A 24,401-nucleotide genomic window follows, 5' to 3' on the forward strand; every position below is an offset into this window, starting at 1 on the left:
TGGTCAAAGCTGACAGAGCTGAGCCTGAAGATGGGTTACTGTATGCATTTGAGACCTCATTAGGTTGGACTTTCTCGTGGAGACACTACCTCCATCACCGGTAGACATAAGGATGCACTTTGGCTTTACAGGCTGGGGAAATTCAGTGTATTGCCTCTTGCCTGTGTTTGGATAAGAACTGGAATTTCTTTAGTTACATGTGCTGCTTTGTTAGGATATAAGGTTTTAGTCCCATCAGGACTTTGGCTTCTAAACTGTTGCTGTAGAGGTGGGTGCTGTCAAAGTCCCTGCTAACACAGTGCTCCTGGGACACTCTAACAGGTTTTGGGCCTCATTTTAGTGATTCGGACTTAATGAGAACATTTAGTCAAATCTCATTCACCCTCTTCTGCCTTGCCTTTGATAGAGTTATAGTTAGTGTAGTCAAAATTTCAGATTGTTTTAATCCTTAGCTGTAAGAAGTGCCATAAGGTTTCCAACCTCCTCCCCATAATTGATTCTAAAATGTAATGTGTGTGTATATTTATTACGTAATATAATATATAATTTTACATATAATATATATATAAATGCCATATATGTGTGTGTATGTGTACATATATGTTTATATCTGTCTAGCTGTCTATATTTTTTCTCTAATAGGAGGCTTGTGGTTGACTTAAATGTAGGATTTATTAGACTTGTCTGATTTTATTTCTGTCTATTAGGCAGCTCAGTTGAGTAAACAATTGCTGGTCATTAACCAATGTTAACGTGCCTGTCATGAGTCATTGTCGGGGTCACACAGGAGAAAGGAGAGTCACCATCTGTAAGGTGGACCAGACCGGGGAAGGGCAGCTTGAAATCAGCACAAAGAGAGCACAGAGGAGTCGGCGTCCTGCAGGGCTGTGTCTTGATGTATAGGTATGCTTTTCCCCCCTTAAAAACAAATACCTCTCAAACCTCAAGGATCCACCGACTGTCATTTTAAGTAGAGCGTTCTCTCACCAACTCCTTTGGGTGTCTGAGGTGGTCATGCATCTGTTGAATGGCTGGGACTAGTGACAGATGACTAGTGACTTCAGCAGTCACCCTTTAAGTTGTCCCTGAGTAGATTTATCAAAGGTCTTTAGTAGGCTTCATGCTGCGTCAGTTTGCATTGGGATTCATGGTAAATGAAGGAGCTTCCGGTTTGGAGCCCCAGGGAGAACTTCTCCTTCTTGTTGCCACACCATCCTCACAGTGGCTGTGCTAGCCTGAAGCTCCTGCGTGTGGCATGAGGCCAATTAGGATGATGTCTCTGAAGAGTCTCCCGTGACCAGACTATTCAGTTGGTGGCCTAGTCTGGCCTATATCACTGATGGATAGTATTGTAGCAGCATGAGTTGTTACAATTGACTGATTGGGAGACTGGATGAGGTAGTTGAATTTCACTTCTCATATACATCAGGCTTAATGTAGAGACCCTCAGACCCTGGATGCTGTTTGGTGTGCTGGGGTGTGTATTAGCTGGTTTTATGTGTCAACTTGATGCAAGCTAAAGCTAGAAAAGAAGGAGGCTCAGTTGAGAAAATGCCTCCATGAGATCCAGCTATAAGTAATTTTCTCAATTAGTGATCAATGAGGGAGGGCCCAGCCCATGGTGGCCTGGTGGTCTTGGGTAAGCAGGCTGAGGAAGCCATGTGAAGTAAGCCAGTAAGCAACTCCCCTTCATGGCCTCTGCATCAGCCCCTGTGTCCAGGTTCCTGCCCTTTTTGAGTTCTTGTCCTGATTTCCATTGGTGATGAACAGCAGTGTGGAAATATAAGTCAAATAAACCCTTTCCTCCTCAACTTGCTTTTTGGTCATGGTGTTTCACTACAGCAGTAGAAACCCTAACTGATACAGGATACATCTCACAAATCAGGCCTTTTCCCACCTCTCTGCTCTTGAACAGAAAATATGATCGTGTATTTTCTTAAAATGTGGTTTTGGTGCTGCAGATTTGGTTAGATAAGGAGATCCCAGATGCTTGCTTTCTAGCTTGCTCAGTAGCCTGCTTAGCCTCTTCCCTGCTACCTGAGGTCTAGGGCTTTGCTGCTCAGAAGAGCTGCACGGAAATGCAGAGACAAGGAGCTAATTGTAGGACTCAGATCAGTGGCAACTGCAAGGCAAAAGAAGGACACAGCCCTTCTGTTCTGCTTGCATTAGCTCAGGCGGTGCTTTCGGATATTTGTATTGTTGTAGGAACTTGACTTGAGGTATTCTTTGTATTTTGGAGACCTTCTTTGAGTGGCGGGTCCATCTGTCAGAAGGATGGATGAGCTAGCTCATGGGGATGGAGTTTGTTGACCAGCCCTAGCTACCATTGTGCTGTGTCATCCTGTCTTAGTATAAGCAGGGCAGCTGAGTAACCCATGCTTGCTGTTAGAGCTAGGACTGCTATGTTTGGTACTGTATCACAGGGTCTGGATGGACAGGCCTTTGAGGAGCTTTGGGGTTTGACACTACTTCCTGTGTGGCAGCACTTACTCATGCAAGCTGGCTTGGGTCTGTGGTTGACCCGTGTGATCTTAGGTGGTTACCACTTTGTTTCAGTGTTTTCCTCTTCAGAATATAGTTGGGTAAAGTGAACCGAGACACCGAGTAGACATGCTCTACCCTGCTCAGTTTGTGCCTTCATGTTTGTTTTCCACATGGTGTTCACAGAGTTCCTAACATCTGTTGTGAAAAAGGAAATCTGTGGTATATCCAACACAGCGAGGAGGGTAAGCTCCAGGCTGTCCTTGAGAGAGCACATGGAAGTTCCTAGCTGCAGTGCTTTGGTATATACTGGACTTTGCTAGTTCTGAGGTACTGGAGATACAAAAGAAGAGAGTCCCAGCAGTGACCTCTGCCCTGTGGATGTTAGTTTCTAGGGGCAGACATCTGCTACATTTCAGAAATAATGATTTCATTACAGTTGTGACTCGTGCTAGGAGAGAACCATGTGTAATAATAGATTGAATTTGTAGGGGCCATGTGTGACCAGGAGGTCAGAAAAGTCCCCCTGAGTCATAGCCTTCTGCTAGAGATCTGCACAAAGAGAGAGTGGGTGCACAAGGCCAGTGAAGAAGGGGAGGGGACAGGATTCCTAGCCCCTGAACAGAGCCATCCGATGAGGCTGGAAAGGTTTGGAGGTCTGTGTTTTGTTTGGGATGGAGGGAACTATGTATGGGGTATGTCTCCCCCATAGGTGTGCCTGCTCTGCATTTCCCTGATGTCATTGTTCACGTGACAATATAGAAGGGATACCTTCCCTAGCTCCACCTCTCTTTGAAGCATTTATTGCAGCCTGACAACCTTGGGTTACAAGAAAGGAGTCAATGGCACAGGGTCTCTGCCCATCCCTGCTGCATACAAAGGCCTCGGCAAGGAATTAGGTGAGTCATCTGTCCCCATCCCTACTGTATGCAGAGAAGCTAGGGCAAGTGCTCGGATGAATCATGATTTTACTTTTTGTTTCCTTTTGAAACTCAAATGAGTTTCTAGCTAACCTGAGAGGGTTGGAGCTACTGATCCTGCAACAGATTAAGCCTTTCTTTTTAACTAAGGACAAGTTAAAAAGATTAATTTTTTTCTTTAAAAATTAACCTAATACAAAACAAAACAAAAACTTAATACTTGTAAATGGAAGATTTCGCTGGCTGAAACTGTGAACAGCTCCCCCAAACAGCCCACTTTCCACCCCAGCTTAGCTGCTCTGTGCACCGTGGAGGACTTGCTGCTGCCTTTGCCACTCATTAGCAGTTATGAGCAAGCTAAGCAGCCCTGGATGATGGAAGTGCCAAGTGTGAACCACCGTTCCCCCTGGATGTTTCCTGCCATGGCCATCTGGATTCAGGATTCACCTGCACTCCCCCTTTTTTTTTTTTTTTTGTTCTTCACAAGTTGATATAAATACCTAGTCTCCATTTCTTCTTTTGAACGACTGAACCGGACTTTAAAGAGAACAACAGAACTCTAGCCTTGCATCTCACAGATCTGGGAGCTAAATTATAACACACTGTAGTTCTGCTAAACTGTTTGTATGGGAGGAGCCTCTAGCCTTTTGCTTGGCCCTTTTTACTTCCTGGGGACAGGTCTGGAGACCAAAGATGGATGAAGATAATATTCATAGAAACAGCATGGGTCTCAGCTTGCAGTTAGGGATTTTAAAAAGCTAATGCCGAAATATTTCTCTGCTGGTGCTTTTTACGAGATAGCTATATAGGATCTGTGCTTGCCAATGAGGCTGTGCGTATAATGGTCACAGGACGCTGTTGGAGTTAGGCATCTGTTCAGGTCTCGTTTCTGTCATGTATTAGCTGTACGCTGTTGCACAACTTACTAACCTTTCTTTAAAGCAACTATTGTCAAAATGGTCTATTGTATAAGAAGACCATCATTTGCTATTGCTCCCATTTATTATAATGCACATAATTGGTGCTATCATTAAGTGCTGCAGACTGAGCACGATTGTCTACTCCAGTGTTCCCCAGGCTTGCCTAAGCTTATACAGTTCCTCAGGTGCTTGTTAAAAGCAGAGATTCTCAGGCCCCACCCAGATACCCAGGCTTGCTTCGTCACATCTCCACGGGAGAGGCCTGGCAGAGCCCCATACACACCCTGGTTTCAGATATTTTGCATGAATTTCTCGTGTGAGTCCATATTTGGTGCTGTGTGTTCCAGTCTTGACCAGAGGAAACATGACCTCAGGTCAGACTCTTGGCTCAGACTCCTTTTTCTCAACGTATGTAACATATTCTCATGCTCCAGAGACATGAGACGTTTCTAGCCACAAAGAAAAGCTTGGTGTCATGTGTGTGACTTGGCTCGCCTGACATTCTTTCTCTCTCTTGGTGAAATATCCTGATAACCTGCGTAGTATCAATATATGTGTCAACTTGATGAGGCTGCGCAGTTCTGAGTGCTCCGGCCTCGGTCCTCCAGATGTGGGTGGGATGGTAACAGGAAGTGTCGTGGAGTGCTCTCCCCTTTATCACTGGAGAGCAGGCTGCATGCTCTACAGTTTTTAGCAGAGACCTGGGAACCAGACTCAGCATCTTATTCCAGGGCTCATAGATTTGCGCGGTCTGAGCCAGCTGTTCTGGAAAACCAGCACGTGGCTGTTTCCACACAAGCCTGCATATTTATTTTCTCTCTCTAGCCCAGTTACTTCCTTGTTAGTGACAAAGAAAGGTGAGTTTGTCACATTTTACTCACAGGACGGAGATCTTGGGAGACCTTACAAATAGAGTTTCCAGCTTGGGGGTTCTCATTTTAGCAAGGGAGTATTCCGCATGCCTGTGGAGATGGGGTGGTTTTGCTTCCACCTTATTCTGTGAGGATTTGAAGTGCTTGATCTTGATGCTTCTGCCCCCTCACTCCCTAAGGTCATGGTTTTACATTAATAGAACTTGACTACATTTCAGATTCTGCTTAACCTTACCTTTCTGTTCTCAGTATCTTCAGGTCATAAGGCAAGTTGATGAGTGCTGAGAATCTCATTTGAGTGTCAGGCTCACTTTTTGACCTGTGAACAAGGTCATTTCAGGTTTGTGGCGATTGTTATAAAGGAGGAGTTTGGGTCTTCTTCGGTGCCATCTGCCCCTTAGGAAAAGCCTGTGAGCCACCCTTGACAGTAGCATCTGGAGACCAAAATAGAAGGTGGTTTTGCCCTAGCCCCATAGTGTTCTTGATGAAAATGTTGATCCGCAGAGAATTTTAGAAACATTGTGTCAGGGATGAGCAGCTGACTAGGAACATGGCTACTCATTGCTTGGATGGAATGCAGTCAGCTTGCCCTTGGTTTCTTTTGCCTTGTGGGTAGATGGAAATCACCAGGCTCTCCTTGGGTCTCGCCTGCCCACAGCCTTTAAACACTTAGCAATGGAATGAGCCCAGGCTGGTAGCTTCCTTTACTTCTCTTGCTGTTCTGTTTTGCAATGTCTTTCCTCATTTGTGGGTCTCTCCATTGGGGAAGAGGCAGGGAGTAGTTGTTCACGTCATCAGTTTACAGACTGCTTACGCAGGTAAGTGCTTTTGATGTGCTGTCTCTACAGACTGGTTGTGTCTAGTGAGCAGCCTTGTGGGAGGAGGGTGTTCATGAAGACACAATGAGGGCTTGGCCAATGGTATGTTGATGTAATGACATGCCTACTCCAGACATTTCCAAATTGCAAGTATCATGTAGAGGGGAGGTTCAGTTACCACCCACAAAGGAAGCCTTCTGCTCGAACAGGTGGAAAAATACCAACCCTTTCTTCTCTCTGCCCAGCACACATGCATAACAAAACACAACACAAATGGACCGTGAGATAAGGCCGACAATTTGGTTAAACACCTATATTCAAAACTATAATTGAATTTGTTATTACATACAATTATCTAGCAAGTAATCCTAAGTTCCCCCCCCCCCCAGTTTTAATGATGCCATGTATTTTACCATGTTACTGTATTTTTCTTTTCTACAAAAACAAATACATTTTCATTCAGCATTATGGTTTGTGCATATTTACATATGCATGTGTGTACACATTTTTATGTACACATGTGCTACTGTGTGCATGCAGAGGTCAGAGGACAACCTTTGCCAGTCAGTTCTCCCACTGTGGGCTCTGGCATTGTCAAGCATTAAAGAGGACTTTTTGTTGTTTTGTTTTGCTTTGTTTTAATCTGTTGGTCTTCTTTCTCAGAGACTCTTAACACATCTTTGAAATCGAGGCTTCAATCTCACACATTCTAGAAATGTCTGTGGCACCTAAAAAGACAAAGTATCTTATAAGGACTTAGAAACAATATACTGAGGGGACTTAAAGTATCACTCAGTAGTGTGATCTAAGTGCTATACTGTAGTGCTGCATACTGGGTGTTTACATTTAAAAATACATTTTGTGTGCGTGTGTGCTCGCCTGCCACAGCATGTGTGTGTAGAAGTCAAAAGACAATGTTTTGAGAATCAGTTCTCACCTTGCACCTTCTTTGAGATACCAGCTCTCTCATTTCTGCAGCTGCACTGAGGATTCCAGGTTAGCTGGCCTGAGACCTTCCAGAGTCTTTTCTGTCTCTGCCTTCCTTCTTGCTATAAGGATGCTGGGATTATAGATGCGAGCTACCATGTCTAGCTTCTTTCATGAGTTTCAAGGATCAGACTTAGAGGATCAAGATTAGAGGCCTTTATCCATCTTCCATGTTGGAGAGTTCACATTTTGTCTGTATTCATGGTGATTATTTACAGACTACTTTTGCTCAACAATTGCCTGTCAATTTTTCTTAGTCTCTGTATGAGTCATATAGAGTTACATCTGCAGACGGATGTTTTTAATGAACTGGAAGAAGAAGGAAAGAAAAATTCAATGTATTGGATCAGGTATCCTCTCTAATGAAAAATACAGCAAAGTAGTTTTGTATTTATTGCAAAATTTTGTTTAGTGCTGATAAAATTAACAATGTAATGATTGTTTTAGATAATTTCCTTTGTTTTTACATTGATGGTTTGTGAACTGGTCATTCTCACGTTTGTTCCCTTCTCTGGAGTGCTGCTGAGGATGGGCGAGAGAAGGAAGCTACTGCAGTGGGGCAGGAGGAGGGGAGCGTGAGTCAGGCGGCACCCTCTGATTCACATTCCGGGAAGGATAGTATTGCCAGAGCACAGATAGGAAGAGAAGTGGGTAGACATGAGTCTACAGGAGCCAGGCTACTGCTGCAGACTTTGGTTGTCTGTAGCAGAGTTTAGATGTGTTCTCAATTGTAAGCCCAGAGCAACTGGTACTTTATCAAGTTCCCCTTTGCCCTCTTTGACTAGCAGACTGGAGGCCATCCTAGCAGCTGCTGCCTCCATTTCTCCTTCCTCCCATCTCCCCGTGTCCTGTATTCCTGTACTGTTTTCTTGGGAGCATTCACCAGAGCACACAGTGTATTCTGTCTTCACCTGCTTGACTATAAACTGTGCCTGTGGGACAGACATTGTGTCTTTCTCTACTGCAGAGCTGCCAGTCCCGAGCTGCAGCCACAAATCCCAACCAATGAGATGACCAGATCAGACACCGAAATCAGAGACAGTCAGCCTTTCCACAAATGACAGTGTGGTTGATTACAGAAGAAAGTAGAAGCCGTTTGATGAAAACCAACAACACCTTGGACAAGGCGTCAAAGTTCACATTTCTAATATTGGCAGCGGGCAGTGTGCCCCAGCTGAGAATGAGTCATATCTGTCAGGTAACAAAGCAGGATAGATGTAATGTTGCAACGAGCACCATCCCATAAAGTAAAAAGCAGAATTGTATCAGTGGACGAGGAATGGAGAAGACATGAGAGCTGCGTATAGTTTGTGGTCTGTGCTGGATCCATGCTGTGCCCAGTGCTGGGAAGAGGAGATGATCAGAAAGGACCTTCATATAGTTGCTGGCAGACAGGAAAGTGGGAGTGGGTGGATTGGTGAGCAGGGGGAGGGGAGATGGGTTAGGGGACTTTCGGGGGAGGGGGGAACCAAGAAAGGGGACAACATTTGAAATGTAAATAAAGAATATATCTAATAAAAACAGTATTTGTGTAAAATTTAAAAAAAAAAAAAGAGTAATGCAATTGTTCTGAATGAGTGGCCTGTCATTTGGGTGTCCTGGGAAATACCATAAAAATCTGGGGTTGAAGTTGTCACAGTGAGTCTCCTGAGATGCGCTTTCCTGTCTGATCACTGTGAGCCAGGTGCGTTGTCAAAGGTGGCACCTTTGAGATTAGAACTTTTAGGTATGAGGGTCTGACCAGCAGTTTCTGTGAAACAGGGCGAGTACTAGGCGGTAACAACACACCCAGGTTGCTGCTGGGAGGTGAGATTCAGGTTTAACAAGAGCAGTTGGAGTGGGGAGGCGGGGTTGAGGGTAAAGCAGAGAGAACTTACTTGCTAGTTAGCACTCAGCTTCTTTTTCCCCCTTTAAAAATGATTCTTGGAGAGTGTTGCACACGTGTGCAGTGTAACTTGATCATGCTCGCCATCCATATCCTCCAACTCCTCTCGGAGGCACTCAATGCTTAATTGGCTTCCTCAGGGCAGGAAGGGGGTCAGTTTGCAAGGAAGCTTCAGAGGGCAGAGGCGATGATGTAGTATCAGGTCCTCCAGGTGTAGGTCAGTGTGCACTCTTACTGTGGATGACAGATGGCACTGCTTCAGCACCGCCAGTAGTGTTTCAGCCTGGTTCTCAGAGACCTAGTAATATAGGTTCTCCAAGATGTCAACCCACGCATCTGAGAACTGGCTAAAGAGCCCTTTGTAAATCCACCAACATCTTAAGAGAATCTTGAGCCACCATAAACATATTTAAAATTACATATCCATGTGTTTTCTCTTCAAAAATTAGGATATTTAAAAGAATCATTATTAAAGCATAGATTCCTTTATAATCTTGAGCTAATACACCTATACTAAGCCCATGATCAAGGTGATGTGTTGTGGTAGGCCATTTCTTTGGATGGATAGAAGGGAGAGGTTATTATGGCTTGATATCACTGGACTGGAAAGATTAGAGATCTGAATTTTAGAGTGTCTTTTGACATGGGTATTTCTCAGCAGAGTATGTAAATAATCCATCAGTTGTAAGGGAGCCATTGAGAATAGTACATTGTAATATTGATGCAACTCAAAGGAGAAGAAGGCTTGTGCAGATTGGAAGTATAAAGTACTTAGGCCAGGACAAAGGTCTTGCAGAAGGTTGATTTGCATGTTCTTCACTTAGCTTTTATTTGAAAGCCCACTTGCATGTAATTAATGTTTAAATGTATTCATCTTTTATAACACGGCAGCAGGTACTTAAACCATTCCAATGTATTCAGTACTTTGCTATAGTTTATTAGTTTTCAGAAAGAGCCTAAAGGGCAGCTTTTGGGTGGAAGTTTGGGCTGCGTAGTTTTGATTCTCTGTCTTAGATTCTCGGAATATCATGGAAAAGCTAGACCTAATTCTAAGAAAAAGATGTCTGTAGTGTCTTTGCTTTTCCACATATCAACTTATAAATGTAGCCTAGACCAAGGGTTTAAAGGACAGCTTTTTTAATTGGTTGACAACAACAACAAAAACAAAGTGTACAGTTGTCTCATAATGTCCTCCCTCCTTGGCTGTATACCTGGGTTAATTATAATCTCAGGTACATGGTTTTTGCTGCTGCTGCTGCTTTCAGACTGTGGAGAGGTGTAATTTAGTGCTGTTACCTCTGCTTAAGTTCTGATACCCTGTCTGCTCCCTGGAAGAACATGTTTGTGTTCTTACAGTTTTAAAAGTGAATATGCTATTAATATTAACTATAGTGGCATCCTTGAGGCTGGGGAAGTATATGCCCAATTATAGAAGACACTATCATCTGAATGGCTAATAAGTCTGTACTGAAATGCTAATGTGAGGCCTTCTGTAAGTTCTGGTGGCTTTCCAGTAATAATGAAACTCTGTCTTCCTTACCATCTGAACCTCCCACATCCTAGTACTTATTAGATCTTTGATGTTGTGCTGGGTGGAACTGGGTAACTTCTCCCAAGAACTCTGAAGACAAGGTATTTGGGCACAGGTAAAGAGACGGAAGGTTACCACAACGCTTGCTGAGGAAGTGGATGTCTCAGGTCTGTGTTTGTTTCCAGCATGTGCTCTCCTCCCTTTCCCTCCCTTTTCTCCTTCTCTGTCTTTTTCCCCATTCTCAGTTATTTTATTAGAATTGTCTCCCAAGAGGTATTTAGAATTGATGCAAATCTGGTTTTCTGACATTTTTAGCCAACTGCATAGATGAGATTTAAAAATGCATTCAATTAATTGGTTTTAAAGATGCTGTCTTAGCAAACAGAAAATAACGAGGATGTTGATGAGGCTGTGGGGAAGTTGGAGTCCTGCTGTGGTTTTATGGTGTTTTGAAATGGCTTTGCTACCATGGAAAGTACTACGGGCAGTTCCTCAAAACATGAATAATAGAAGACATGTGACCCAACAATGACCCTGGACAGATCCACGGACTAATCACAATTAGAATCGTGAAGACCCACCCATGTTCACAGCAGCATTATTTATGATTGCTAAGACTTGAAAGAAACCCAAATATTTACTGATACATGAATGGAGAAATGGGTTACTCTCTACACACAAAGTAGAATGAGTTTATTTTGCTTTTAAAAGAAGGAAATTGGGCTTGGGAAGTTGCCACAGTTAGTCAAGTATTTGCTGTGCATGTGTGAGGACATGGTTTAGATCCTCAGCACCCACATGAAAAAGCTGGGTGGCCAGTGCAGCTGCGGGTGGCCGTGAGTGGGCCAATGGTCTCATATGGTCAAGGGCCCTGTAAGTGTTGGTGACCCTGGTTACCACTGAAGCGCATGGTCTGAGCTGCTGCCTAAAGTAGTGTTATTGTACTTGGGTACCATGGATAGCTGGTCCTGCCCCTCTCTGGCCACCGCCTGGCTCACCTCTGCTGATAGCTTCTGGCATGGAAACAAGTAATGGGTACTAATCCTCTGGGGCAGGGGTTGAGAGTGATGGCCCCCGTGCAATTTGGCCATGCTCCAATGAATATATAGACAACAGAAAATGGACATGCTTGCTTTTGGGGGGTTGGGGTCATGGAGAAGGGGAGTTGGACATGGGAAGACTGAGATGTGAGTACAATTAGGATATATGATGTGAGATTCACAAATAATTAAACAAAAAGGCTGGGAGTTATAATATCTACCTGTATAGTCTAAGCACTAGGGAGGCAGAGACAGGAGGATTCCTGATTGCTGGTGAGGTATTCAGTTGGTAAGCAATAGGTTCATTGAGAGACCAAGGTTCATTGCTGACCAAGGAACTTGCTTCACAGTCAACGAGCTGTATCAGTGGACTTATGCCCATGGAATTCCCTGGTCATGAACCCCATCATCTGAAGCATCTGGCTTGGTAGAATAGTGGCATGCCCTTTTGAACACTAGTTACGAAGCTAATGAGAGAGCAGTACCTTATAGGGGCTGAACCAAGGCTCTTCAGAAGGCTCTATGGACTCTTACTCAGCATCTAATATATGGTACCCAGGAACATGGGAGAAGAAATGGAGATGATGCTACTGGGACCACCCCATTGGCCTCCCGGCCAGCATCAGACCCTGCTTCTGCAATAGCTGACAAGAGCTAAATACCGCAGCTCTCCAGGGAGCTGCCAGGCTTTCAGGACCATATTGAGACTTACGAGGCTATCTACTTTGGGTACTGTCTTCCCTCCTCTGCACTTCCAGAGTGGTGTTGTCAGACATATTGGTTCCTGTCTTAGAAGCCAATCAAATTGGTGTGTCGTAGAGTATGTTGGGGTTTTGTTTGTTTTGAGACAGGGTGTTAAATATATAGCTCTGGCTGGCCTAGAACTCATCTTGTAGACCAGGCTGGCCTCAAACTCATAGAGATCCCAGTCACTCTGCCTATCCAGTGCTGGAATTAAAGGCTTGCCACCCCTACCCCCATTAGGATGTATATATCCATCTAGAGAACCCTGTTTTTAGAGTCTGCATTCTCATCTTGTTCAGTTCAAAGTGAGTTGATTTCTCTCAGAGACTGACTTCTCTGAAAGTTGTTTTTGGGGTAATTTCCCTCTGAGTGTGCTTCGAAGCAGCTTTCTCAGCTAGAGAACAAAAGGGAAATGCAGACTTACCTACCAGGGGCTCACCCTCTCACAGGGAAGCAGACACTAAGGTTACCAGTGAAACCGAAGGCTTCTGGTTTCAAAGTTGTCAAATGCAGGCTCTGCACCTTAACACACACTTTACCTTTCCCCTTAGCATACTGAATTTTACAGGTTCCATCCAGCTCTGTGTGGTGATGTTCATTAAGATAGAACTGAGGAGGCCCCGGTATTACCCCCAGCTTTAACAGGGCTTGGGCCGTGTGGATCGCACTGCTTTAAAAGATGGGTCTTCACTTTCTTCTTGGTCCACAGGTATTCGAACTGTCTTGGTGCAAAGTGCCAGCAGTTAGATAAGGAGTGGACTGCACACTGCAGTGAAGATGGGTCCTTAGACAGACGCTTCTGTGGGAAGTTCACCAAAGGAGTACTGGGGACAGGTGTGAGTGGAGCCAGAGTTGCCCTCCCTCCCGACACTTAAGATAAACCTGCAGAGGCTTGGTGAGAACTCCAGACCTCACTCTGATACCAGTAGGGACTTTCCAGAAGAGGCTGGAGGGCGGACGGAGCCGGGATGCTTTTATCCCTGTGATCCCTGCTCAGGGTTTTACTTTTTCTTTTTCTTTCTTTTTTAATTTTATTATTTTTTTTATTTTTTTATTTTTTTTTTGGTTTTTTTGAGACAGGGTTTCTCTGTATAGCTCTGGCTGTCCTGGAACTCACTCTGTAGACCAGGCTGGCCTCGAACTCAGAAATATGCCTGCCTCTGCCTCCCAGAGTGTTGGGATTACAGGCGTGCGCCACCACCGCCCGGCGTCTTTCTTTTTTAAAAGAAAAAAATCACATAGCACTAGCAATAGAAGGAAGGGCCTTGGGGCCTTGGGGCCTTGGGGCCTTGGCTGTGTATCTCTGCTGCTGGGCCACTGAGTTCCATTGTCAGCTCCTATCGGTTGGAGACCAGCTCCCACAGTGTGTTCAGTGATCCAGGGACACGATGTGGGGTGGGGACAGGGTACAGCAGGATCACACACGTACTCACTTGCTGGATGAAGCAAGGCTCCAACTACTTTGTTTCCTCTCCACAGCTTATATATCCGGGCAGAAAAGTCTTTCAAGCAATATGAAAATTACAATGTGACTATGGTCTATTTTTCTTTAAGTGAATAATTACAATAAGTATACGGGGGGAAAAAGCCAGCATATTCCTAATAACCTTACACGATTAAACTTTACTTATTCCAGGTGAAAAACAAATTATTCCTAAGGCCCCATGTACATTCATGTTTTAAATAACTTGTTATAGATTAACAGAGTGTAAGTAAGCAAGGTAGGTTTTTTTTGTTTTTGGTTTTTTTTTTCTCTCAGCCAGTTCTCTCACTGGCAGGCTGCAATTTGTGGTTAAAAAGAAAGGATCAATCAAACAACCTTATAACAAATCTTAGAAGAATCACCAATCTAAACCTTTAGATAACAGTCAGTCAGTCAGTCAGTCTTAATTTGACCCCTCAGGGTGCACATCTCCTCACTGACAGTTTTTTATTAAATCATATCAGGAAGCTGAGGGCAAAAATGGGGACAGGAAATTAATCATCAGTTGATCAGCAGCCCAGCTTTAGCACGAGAGGCCCATCAGTTGGTCTTAGTCTGACTGCCATTGTTCTTGTTCCTTGACCTCAAAAAAATCCCTGGCTGAACTGTCTACCAAGACTGTGCCTTTCTGAACTTTAAATCGGTCTCCCAGATTTTCAGTGTGAAAGCCACAAACCAAAACATCTTAGCCTAACTTTACCAACAATCTACATCTCTAAGTTCTTTTCGAGGGCGGTGGTTAAACCAATCTTCTGCTCCAGCAGCAATGCTCGAAAAAGATCAATCACTAATATTGTACAAGCCAGTGAGAGCTGGAAACCCCCTTAGAGTTTTCCCACAGCTTATAGATTATGAGGGTGAGCCGACCAGAACTCCACAATAGCATGAAGTCCTCAGAACAAATAGTCCTGGGGGCTCTGCCTCTCTGAGACACACCCATCATGGTGGGGTGTGGGACCTTTGACCTGAGTCAAGGTACAGCTCAGAAATACTCCATGCAACAGATATGGGGTACAAGGGGTTTGGGGAGAGGTGGGGGTGGGGTGAGGACCTGGAGAAGGGGTAGAGGCATCAGCAGAGCCATAAAGGCCAAGAGGAGGGGGCAGAGAGGGAGAGAGAGGATGCCAGGAACAGAGAGAGCTGGGGTGGCATGTGGGTCCTCTTACAAACCTGGCACTCTTGGTGGCCGCCGGTCATGATGTAAACAGCTGTTAGGTCCCTGAGGGCAGGCCATGGAATTGCCTGTGCACTAACAACCTGGGCCCTGTCTTGCAATCCTTTAGAATATACATTGTATTATAGGACACCTCTGGAATCCTGTCTTATACTGTGCTCTTTGTGTGCTGAGTTTTTCCTCCTAACAGCTTGCAAATTTGTTTGGAAAGACAGTTTGCTAAAAGGTCAGGATCACCAATAGATAAACTCTACTCCTGTTGTACTAATTGTTCTTGTTAGACGTAATCTGAGATGCTTGTAGTCATCTGAAGTGTCCAGGCTCTTTCCTGTGATTTGGAGAGAGTGTGGGGAAGAAGTGGCTACTGATAATTAGCCCTGTGCTGATGCTAAATGTAGCTCCTGTGTTCTGAGCCGCTCTTCTGTATAGCTCCACTTGTTAAGCTGGGCTTTATGGATTTGGAAACTGATGAAATTAAGCAGAGTCCAGCAAGATCCATGACACTTAGGCTGAGAGCCAGGTTTTGCTCTAACTCCCATTCCGTATCATCATGTATTTATTGCCATAAGACTTTGTTTTAAGTCAGTAACAGTATTCACACTCTTTTTTTTTTTTAAGGAGCTTGAGGTTCAGAGTTAAATATCTTAATTTAACTTAATTTAGGTCATTAAAGGGTGTACCACTAACAAGAAACCATTCGAAAACCAGATACCACCTTGTTCCTCACAGGCATGTCTGTCCTATGCATATGGGGATGAATAGCTTCCCTGAACCCAGCCCACTAAATTCTCATGGGAATACTACTGACTGTGCCCCACCTAGGAATGCCCCACACAGTTCCCATGACTTCTCTTAGAAAGCCGAGTTTACCTTGCTTAATTTCAAAGCTTGTCCCCTCAGCTCACACTTCCACTACCTTAAGTAGCAAGTCTTTAATCAGCAATAATCAAACCCCACTTATGCTCATGATTTGAAATAGAATAATTGTAAATGCAGATTTTAATCCCGAATCACCAGTGAGGTGGCTTCTTACCCAGTGCTTTCAATTGAACACCCAAGACTCTGAGCAAAGGTAAAACCCAGATTAGCAGAGGTCTTATGACTTGGCTCATACCTCTGAACTGGAGGCTTGGACACCCCCTGGCTCAATTGACTCAGGCAACTCTTTTTGATCTGCATTTGTTTTCTCAAGAGTAATTTTGATCTTTCAGAGGGAGACATTTGGGTTTCTTACCACTGTTCCGGAGAGCATGGGCCCTAATACCTTCCTTGTCAGCTATGTTTGGCCCCAGTACTCAGTAGTCCAGTTAAAGATACAATAAGGGTAACTGGTTGACTGTGACTACAGTGGCAGGAGGACTAAAGAAGTCTCTGCCTCCTCCCCTCCAAGGCCATTTTAGGGTCCTTGCCTGAGGCATAGGTTCAAATAGGGGGACAAGAGATGTGTTGTACTAAGTAGTCCAGGTCGGGGAATGCTTTGGCCCATGCCCACTGTATGAGCACCAGTCCTTTCTGCTAGGTGGTCTGCCAGGTTGTCAGAGCTATGTGACATCTCTGTCCAGGGAACAAGCTCCCTGCTACCTCTGCTTAGCATTAGGGCCTCAGCTTTCTCCTTATCTTTGAATGAGATTTGAGGAGAAACGTCAGTTCCTTGGGGGTCCATTGGTTCAGTAGTTGGGTATCCCAAAAGGAGGCACAAGTGTCTCTTGTTCCCTCCAGGATAGCTACCTGGTTACTGCACTGAGTAGCATGTTTGTGGCTATTTTAGAAAGTGTAAATTGTTTTTCAAGCTGGTTACTTACATGAGATTTGTTTTTGTTTTTGTTTTCCCCTATACAAGTGTTTGAAAATTAGGCGTCCTCAGGATTTAGGTAGATTAAAAGGCAAATTGAATTATTTTACATAACCTAATCCCAAAGGTTTCTAGAGTTGTATGTGAAGAACAGAACATCATCTGAGACTGTGCCCTTGCTACTGAATTTGTTGAATTCCTCCTGTGTGTGGAACTATAGCTGTGGGTCGCATAGAGGAATTAGTGTAAGCTTTATCTATTGTTTAGTCTTGGCATGGTTTCTATAGCTTCAGTGGAAGATAAGTTTAAATGATTACTTGCTTGTGTTGATTCACATGGGTAACTGGTTATGATGGTTTGAATGAAAATGGCTTCCGAGGAAGTTGCACAGTAGGAGGTATGGCCTTGCTGAAGGAAGTATGTCACAAGGGGTGGGCTTTGAGGTTTCCAGTGCTCAGGCCAGGTCCAGTGTCACTCTTTCTTCTTACTGCATGAGGATTCAGATGTAGAACTCTCAGCTACCTCTCCAGCACCATGTCTGCCTGCATGCTGCGCTGCGTCTCACTTTGATGATAATGGACTAAACCTCTGAACCTGTAAGCCAACCCCAATTAATGTTTCCCTTATAAGAGTTGCTGTGGGCATGGTGTCTATTCACAGCAATTAAATCCTAACTGGACACTGGACAACTGTTGTGAAGACTTTACTGGAAGAAGGTTAGAAGTTTACTTCTGGTAAACAGACTTTCTCTGTGCCTAAGAATGTCAACAAGTGTAAAGCATTTCAGAAAAGCTGAAAGAAAAACCCAGCTCAGATAATTTTGCTATCTAGACAATTATGTGTCTAATGTATTATTGTAGAAACAAGCCTGTTTGGTGTTTTTCTTTAACCTGAGTCTCCTAAGGGACCAAGGTTATTGCTACTTTAGTCATACAAACTTCTGACCTTGTGGCAATGAATGAGTAAATGAAGTATTCTTGGGATGGAGGATATATGACTTAGTCACACAATGCCTCCCAGCATGCACCAGGCCCTGGGTTCAATCCTTAACCCCTCTAGGGTAGTTCTTATATCTTCAGATTCTGCTTGCTGATGAGGGCCTCTCTGACTCTGCCTCTCTGACTCTGTTACTACTGGATGGACATTTATTTCTAGACTGAGGTGCATCCAGTAGAAAGAACCTAGGAGCCCAGCTAAATGAAGCATTTTCTCTAGGACATTAATTTCATGGTTGTTTTGAACACTGGAGATTCATAGTGTCTATTAGCCAAGGCTTGGAGACTCTTTGAAGTAAAGAAACCAAGGTGACTACAGCTGAGGAATGGATTTCAGTGGTAAAGTGATTGACATCTGGAGACCCAGAGATGCGGAAGAGGAGGGAACCTCTGTGATGAAACTGGTTTCTGCAAATATTTAGGAGGAACATGAAACCCTCAGTTCCCCAAACCTACGAGTAAGCTACAGGGGCAGTTTATCCATGTGTGAACCTTAAAATTGTTTGAATAAGTTGTCCCTATAAAAGTTATATTTAAATTACATTCTTTTATAAATTAGACCAGTCCCTATTTTAAATCTCAAGATACTCACTACTTGAAGAAATCTTTGATTTTGTTATATAAATCCTTAAATAAATGCATTTTTGGTGGATCACATTGACATACATCAAACTCTTGGATTGGGTATTTCAGTTGATGCATTTTCTGACTTAGGAAATGAATAATACTGCTACCATATACTCCTGTTGTGTGAAGGATTGTTTAGCCCTGTCTCCCTTTCTGTGCCTGTAATATCTCGTTTATAAGGCTTACCAAGGTATAGGCAGAGAATCACAGATTCATATTTTGAGAAGCTTAAAGTTTGGCAGGATCTGAAAGTGTTTGCCCGTAGGATGCAGAGCTCAGCACATGAGTTGGAGAAACTAGGGTTGTCAGTCATGCGGGCCTGTCTTCTTCGATGGAAGGAAATGAGTGGCACCCTTTCACCACGATGTCCCAGTGAAGCTTGTCTGTCAACCTTTGTTGCTCTTGGGTTAGGAGCCAACCAGAGAATTAGTCCCTAATTCTCTGCTTTGTCTCTCATCTCCATCACACATCCCTGTGGAAGAGGCCCTGTATGTGCTTTGCATCCACCACTAATAGAATCTATCCTAGTGCTGATCACGTGTCCTTCTCTGGCCCAGCCCTGAGCTCTGCTTAGCAGCCAGTAGAACTCCTTCTTAACACAAACGGCACAAATGCTTCCATACGTTGCTAGGGAGTTTCTGAGTAGGTATGCCTAAAGCCTTGTTGTGATAATTGTCATGTGGAAACCATTTCCACAGCAGTTTACTATGATTAAATGTGTTAGGAGAATAAACTGCAAGGCCAGACTCTAAAAGATTTTGATCCAGTGCCTTCAAAGATGGTACTGACTTTCATTCTTCATCCCTCATGCTGGCTGGAAAGCTTTCAGGGGAAGGGGAAGAGGGAGGAGGGGAGGGGAAGAGGGAAGGTGAAGAGGGAAGGGGAGGGGAAGGGGAAGGGGAAGGGGAAGGGATAGTGGGGAGAGGACCGGGGGTTGTCTTGACATTTTCCTATAAGTCTCTTCTTTGCTACTTTAGATATGTAGTCATTTAGTATAAGATAGGAATTCTGTCCCCTTTCTTAATTATGGGTTCTAGCTAACTTTTTATTATATAGATCTGACTATATTTTAGCTATCATTTAATACATCATAACATTTGTTTGCACATTATCATCTATTTGTGCATTACAGTATTTTATTTACATACCATTTTCTCTGTGTATTTGATAGGATTTTGTTTGTATCATATGCACCAAAAAGCATTATCAGGAGCTAGGGAAAAGGACTGGTCAGTAATGTGCCTGCTGTTCAAACACGAGGACCTGAGTTTGGATTCTAAGCACCCACATTAGGAATCCAGGTTTAGTGAGAATTGCTGTCTCCAAAAGGAAGGTAGAGAATAATAGGGGAAAGTGTTTGACATAAACTTCTGGCTTCCACATGTGCTTGTGGATACACACACACACACACACACACACACACACAGTCACGCACAAACACACACAACCCCTGCATGCTCACAAACACACACGCCTTTATCTCTAGAAACTGAGATAATTGTTGTTTATTAAAAAGCAAACAAATAGCATTAGCAGTTGTGCTCTCAAACACAGCTCTGCAGTTGGTGCAGAGTGGACATCAGTGTTGCCCGTGTGTGTATGTAGGATTAAGCATGTAGTTTAACTGTTTAGGTCAGTGGCTTTTGTTTGTTAGCATTCTCTCACTCCAGCAGAATTTCAAGGATCTGGCTTTCAAATAACGTAAGCCATTTATTTATAATCCTATGGATTATAGTTGACCACTTGCTAAGAACTATAGCAAATACTTTTCTAGATGTAACAATAAAGTATATTTTAAAATGGACCATGCGGTTTGAATAAAAATGGCTCCCATAGGCTCATATATTTGGATACTTGATTACCAGAGAGTGGACCTATTTGAAAAGATTGTAAGGATTAGAAGGTATGGCATTGTTGGAAGAGGTGTGGCCTTGTTGGAGTAAGTTTCCAAAGCCCATGCCAGGCCTCTGCTTGCATGCTGATCGGAATGTAGGTTCAGTCACTTCTTGAGCACCACACCTGTCTGCTGCCGTGTTCTCTGCCATGGTGATAATGACTAAGGCCTCTGAAGCTTATAAACAAAGCCCTAATTAAATGCCTTCTTTTCCCTTCGTCATTACATTTAAATGACATGTTAAATGAAATTTAATAAAGATCTAAATAACTGTGACACACAGAAAGATTCATTCACTGTGGTCAAGTTGGGAAGAGAAACAAATAAAGGGGCCCAGTAACCCTGAGTCTTAAGAAAACTGATGTGAGCTTTGGGTTTAAGTGGAGGAAGAAGAGGAGCTCAGGATACATACATAAACAGTTCTGGTCAGGATGTGGTCTTTTTGGTAGATGTCTGAGCTCTGGCTCTGCAAGGTGGTATGAAGATGTGCTTGCTGCCGTTGTTGTGTGAAGGAACCAGCCTGTTTTCTACAAGGTGACCAGTCCTGCTCCGGAGCCAGGCCTGGATGGAGGCCTCACTTTCAGGGGTAATCGCTCTTCTCTGGAGTAAGGGGGTGTCTGTCCTTCAAGGTTCTGCTATCCAGGATCCCAGAGGACTTGCGGAAAGGTGAAGGACAATGGTTTGTCTCTGGCTTTTCAACCCAAGTAAAGAAGACATCAGACACACAACTGAGGCCCAGATGTTAACCTTCCATCCTTGGTTTTAGGTACTTGTGGACTCAAGTGGAGTCATTGCTTTTTTAGCAAAAGCCACTTCTAAGAGTCTGTTCCAATTGTACTCAGCTTAGGTAATGTGGAAATTGCCAGACTCTGAGGACCTAGAGAACAAAACACCCTCTTATGTTTGGGGTTACTTTTCTTCCAGGCATCTCTAGCAGACAAAATTTATTTGTAGTTCCGTGGGAAAGAATCACTTAAAACCATCATCAGTGAAGTAGTACACAGCCTTACAGACTCAGACAATCCCAGAGGTTGCTCTACTTAATATCTAGAGCAGCATTTGAAGGATGCCCAAATCTCTCTTGCCCATTTTCAAGGCTTAGACAATTGTTCCTGACGTCATTTAAAAATGTTTTTGAATAATTTCTTTCATTGAATAATTGTAGATTTAGGGTCTGATCTAGCTAGCTGCTCTTGTCATTTGCACTGAAGCCTGGACAAGAAGAGTATCTAGGGTAGATCTGTAGGATTCTGTTGTCCTGTGTTGTGACTGTGCCCTTTACCTCACAAAGTAGAGTGCTGAAAGTGCTCTAGCCAAGGCTGAGCACCACTGTTCTGACTCAGGTATTTATGCTAATAATCAGATAAGGTTCTATGAACTTACTAGTTTAAGTGGGGGGGTGGCACTGAGAATACTATAGCTTAAGTGGGAAAAATTAAATACTATGAAATATTCTAATTTATCTACAAATAACTAAAATGAGATGGTCTCTGAACTGAGTCGTTTTAAGAGTTGGTATAGACAAATCTTTTGGTTGTAATTATGAAGTTAGAAGGACGATACTATTACCATGTGACAGCCACAGAGTAGAGAATGCTTTCCAGCTGTATAAATGTTGTTTGTGTCCCTTTGATTGGCTAGAGGATTGATAGATCAGAGCCCGGCCTATGGAGACTGTAAGTTAGTCAACAGAATTTTGAGTCCTTCACTTACACCATCTTCATTTTATAAGTGAGTAATCTGACGCACAAAGGAGAGACACTGAAAGGAAGCTGCATTTCTTTAAAAGCTTGACCTACGCAATGTAAGGTGTTTCTTCCACTTAGTCTGAAAGACGACAGCTGCAGCTAATGCACTGATAGTAAATCTTTCCATAAAAATTTAGCATCATGAACTGTGTGTATTTTGGGTATTTTCTTGGTTGTAAAAAACATTTTGTGCTTTGCCTCAAGAAAGAGTAGGATATAAGGATGCAAATCTGAGAGTCCCAGGCCAAGAACAGACTGGGGCCAGTTGATTTCTGCGTGCACTTAGCTCATGATGTTAACCGTTCCCCCCTGATCTTTCACCATGCGTCTAACTTCTTGTAGACTTGCTTGTATTGGGGCAGAGTCTCATTGGTGGAACCTATCATCTGTGTAATAAATACAAACCACAGCTCTTGGCCAGTTCATAAATGACTCTTTATGAGCCCAGAGTCTTTTTCAGGTTCAGTCAGCTGTGTCTGTGCATGAGGTTATATCAGGTAGTGCAGAAATGGCAGTTGAGACACATCTGGGCCTGAGGGTAAGAGCAGAACTCCCCAGCAGGAGGAAGGAGTGGATAAAGACATGCCCTGCATGCTACTTGAGGAAGTTAGTTGGTTTGTGTTTAAAACATTTTTCTAATCTGCCTTGGAACTGAATTTTAGACCAGGCACCCACACTTCTATGGGTGGGACTTGAGGAAAGGGCAGTGCCCGGGGCTGGACCTGTAAACATGTGCTCTGGCCCTGAGATAATCATCTCAGCCATTGACTTTAGCATTGTCTGGGACACACTGGAAGTGTGAGTTGATCTTACATTCTAATTTGTTTGCTATTTTTGCCTCTTTAAGGAACATAGTTTTGTATGTGTGTGTTGGCACAGTTTGTTATGGTAGCTTGGTTTGATAATTCATGTGGAATTTTCTTTTGAAGATGTTACTTCAAAGTATTTCAAAAGTACTTTAAATTGCCAGGTTCTCATTGTTCTTTTTAATTTCTGGTAAGTACCTATTCTTTTCCATATCTCAAAAGAACTCAGTTTCAAAAGCCAGGCTCTTAGATTTGCTTCTAAGACTGTTATTAAGTTGTTGGACTATATCCGGGCTATTTGGATATGATATAATCTGTGTTCATGGGACTTTCTGGCCAGAGAGATATTGTCACTAATTATACATGAAAGTTGCTTAGACTGTAAGAGATAAGAGACAGTGTAGAGAATCAAAAGAATTAACTGTTTTAAATCTTATTTTTGTTAAGGAGAACTATAAAATAGTAGACAATATTCAGATATAATATGGAGGTAATTCATTACCTAAATTTAAAATGTACATGGTGCACATAATAGTTTGGTTAAAAGTAATTAAGACCAAATACAATTGATTAGATAGGTAATTTCTCTGTCACTGTGAGTTATTTCCATCATTTTTGCTAGGCCAGAAAAGAGAGAGATGTTGTACAGGGACTTGAAAAAACAGTCACATAACAATATGTTTTTTGAAATGAAGGTAGTTTTACCAGTGAACTGAGAAACTTGGTTTGGTTTAATATAACTTGGTAGCCAAAAATCACTAGTAGGCATTCACCAGGTGCTGAGCAGAGTCATTTTAAGCACAGAGGTAGTATGACTCCTGCTCACAAGAAACTGATTCAGTAAATTGAAGAAAGCCATTTGGATACTCCTATGGGTAGAGATTTAAAAGCAATTCAACCTGCTTCCATTAAATTGGAGGTGTGGCTTGTTGCCGAGGTCATTCCAGCAAGAAGTAGCGTTGACACTTCAGTTTGTAAATGTCTCAGTGAAAGCTCTAGGAACCAGAGGGGTACTCAGCCTTCAAAGGGTAACACAGGGACTGAGGTTTGTCTTTCTGGAAAGGCCAGTGCTGATAAACAAACCCCTTTGAGATTGTGAACAGCAGTTCCAAGAAAAAAGCCCAGCCCGTGTTAAAGATTCTATGAGGCCAGTTGAATTTTGCAGTTCTTGAGCCAAATTGTGTTGGACTCTTTTTAGTTGGGTCAAACTTGCATGTTTGACCAAATGTCCTTGTGTTTATTAGACAAATCCTTTTGGAATATAGTAACAGGCCACTAACGTCATTTGTGACTTCTGTTTGATCAATCCTACTGTGACTACTTTAAAGCATGGTATTTGGGGTTGCCTGATTTCATCTTCCTGGGCAATGGTCATTCATATTTGTTCCTGGAACATGAGGACTGTGTTTTCTTTGTCCCATACATAGCAGTTCCCATCAGTGAAGCACAGGAGTATTTGTCCCCTTAGGCTTAGCTGTGGGTCCGGATGAAACCCATAACAGGTGACAGTTGTGTTTGCTGATGTCCACTTACCTCAGTGTTGTCAGCTGTCCTCTCTGTGGAACTCTACCCTTAGCCCAGGGAAATGATGACTTGCCTTTCTTTCCTGGAACTTGTCACTCTTGGCAAAAGGGACTGCTCTGGGGTCACACCCTAAACTGCGTCATTTCCAGGCTCTTGTCAA

At 43.2% G+C, this 24,401-nt stretch overlaps 1 protein-coding gene across 9 annotated transcripts in view; it reads left to right on the top strand.

The window, feature by feature from the left end:
- Sgms1 (sphingomyelin synthase 1) overlaps positions 1 to 24,401 on the top strand; it is a 274,151-nt gene that overhangs the window by 124,499 nt on the left and 125,251 nt on the right. Inside the window, exon 1 of one of the 9 annotated variants that reach the window (XM_052187247.1) lies at positions 17,161 to 17,243. The exons of 7 other annotated variants lie outside the window; for them this stretch is intronic. The gene's annotated coding sequence lies outside the window, so the exon portion shown is untranslated. Of the gene's footprint in view, positions 1 to 17,160; positions 17,244 to 20,730; positions 20,750 to 24,401 lie in introns of those variants that run through there. One more of the 9 variants, XM_052187238.1, reaches the window with a different exon arrangement.

This window comes from Apodemus sylvaticus, chromosome 1, assembly GCF_947179515.1.
Source record: "Apodemus sylvaticus chromosome 1, mApoSyl1.1, whole genome shotgun sequence".
Lineage (NCBI taxonomy): Eukaryota > Metazoa > Chordata > Mammalia > Rodentia > Muridae > Apodemus > Apodemus sylvaticus.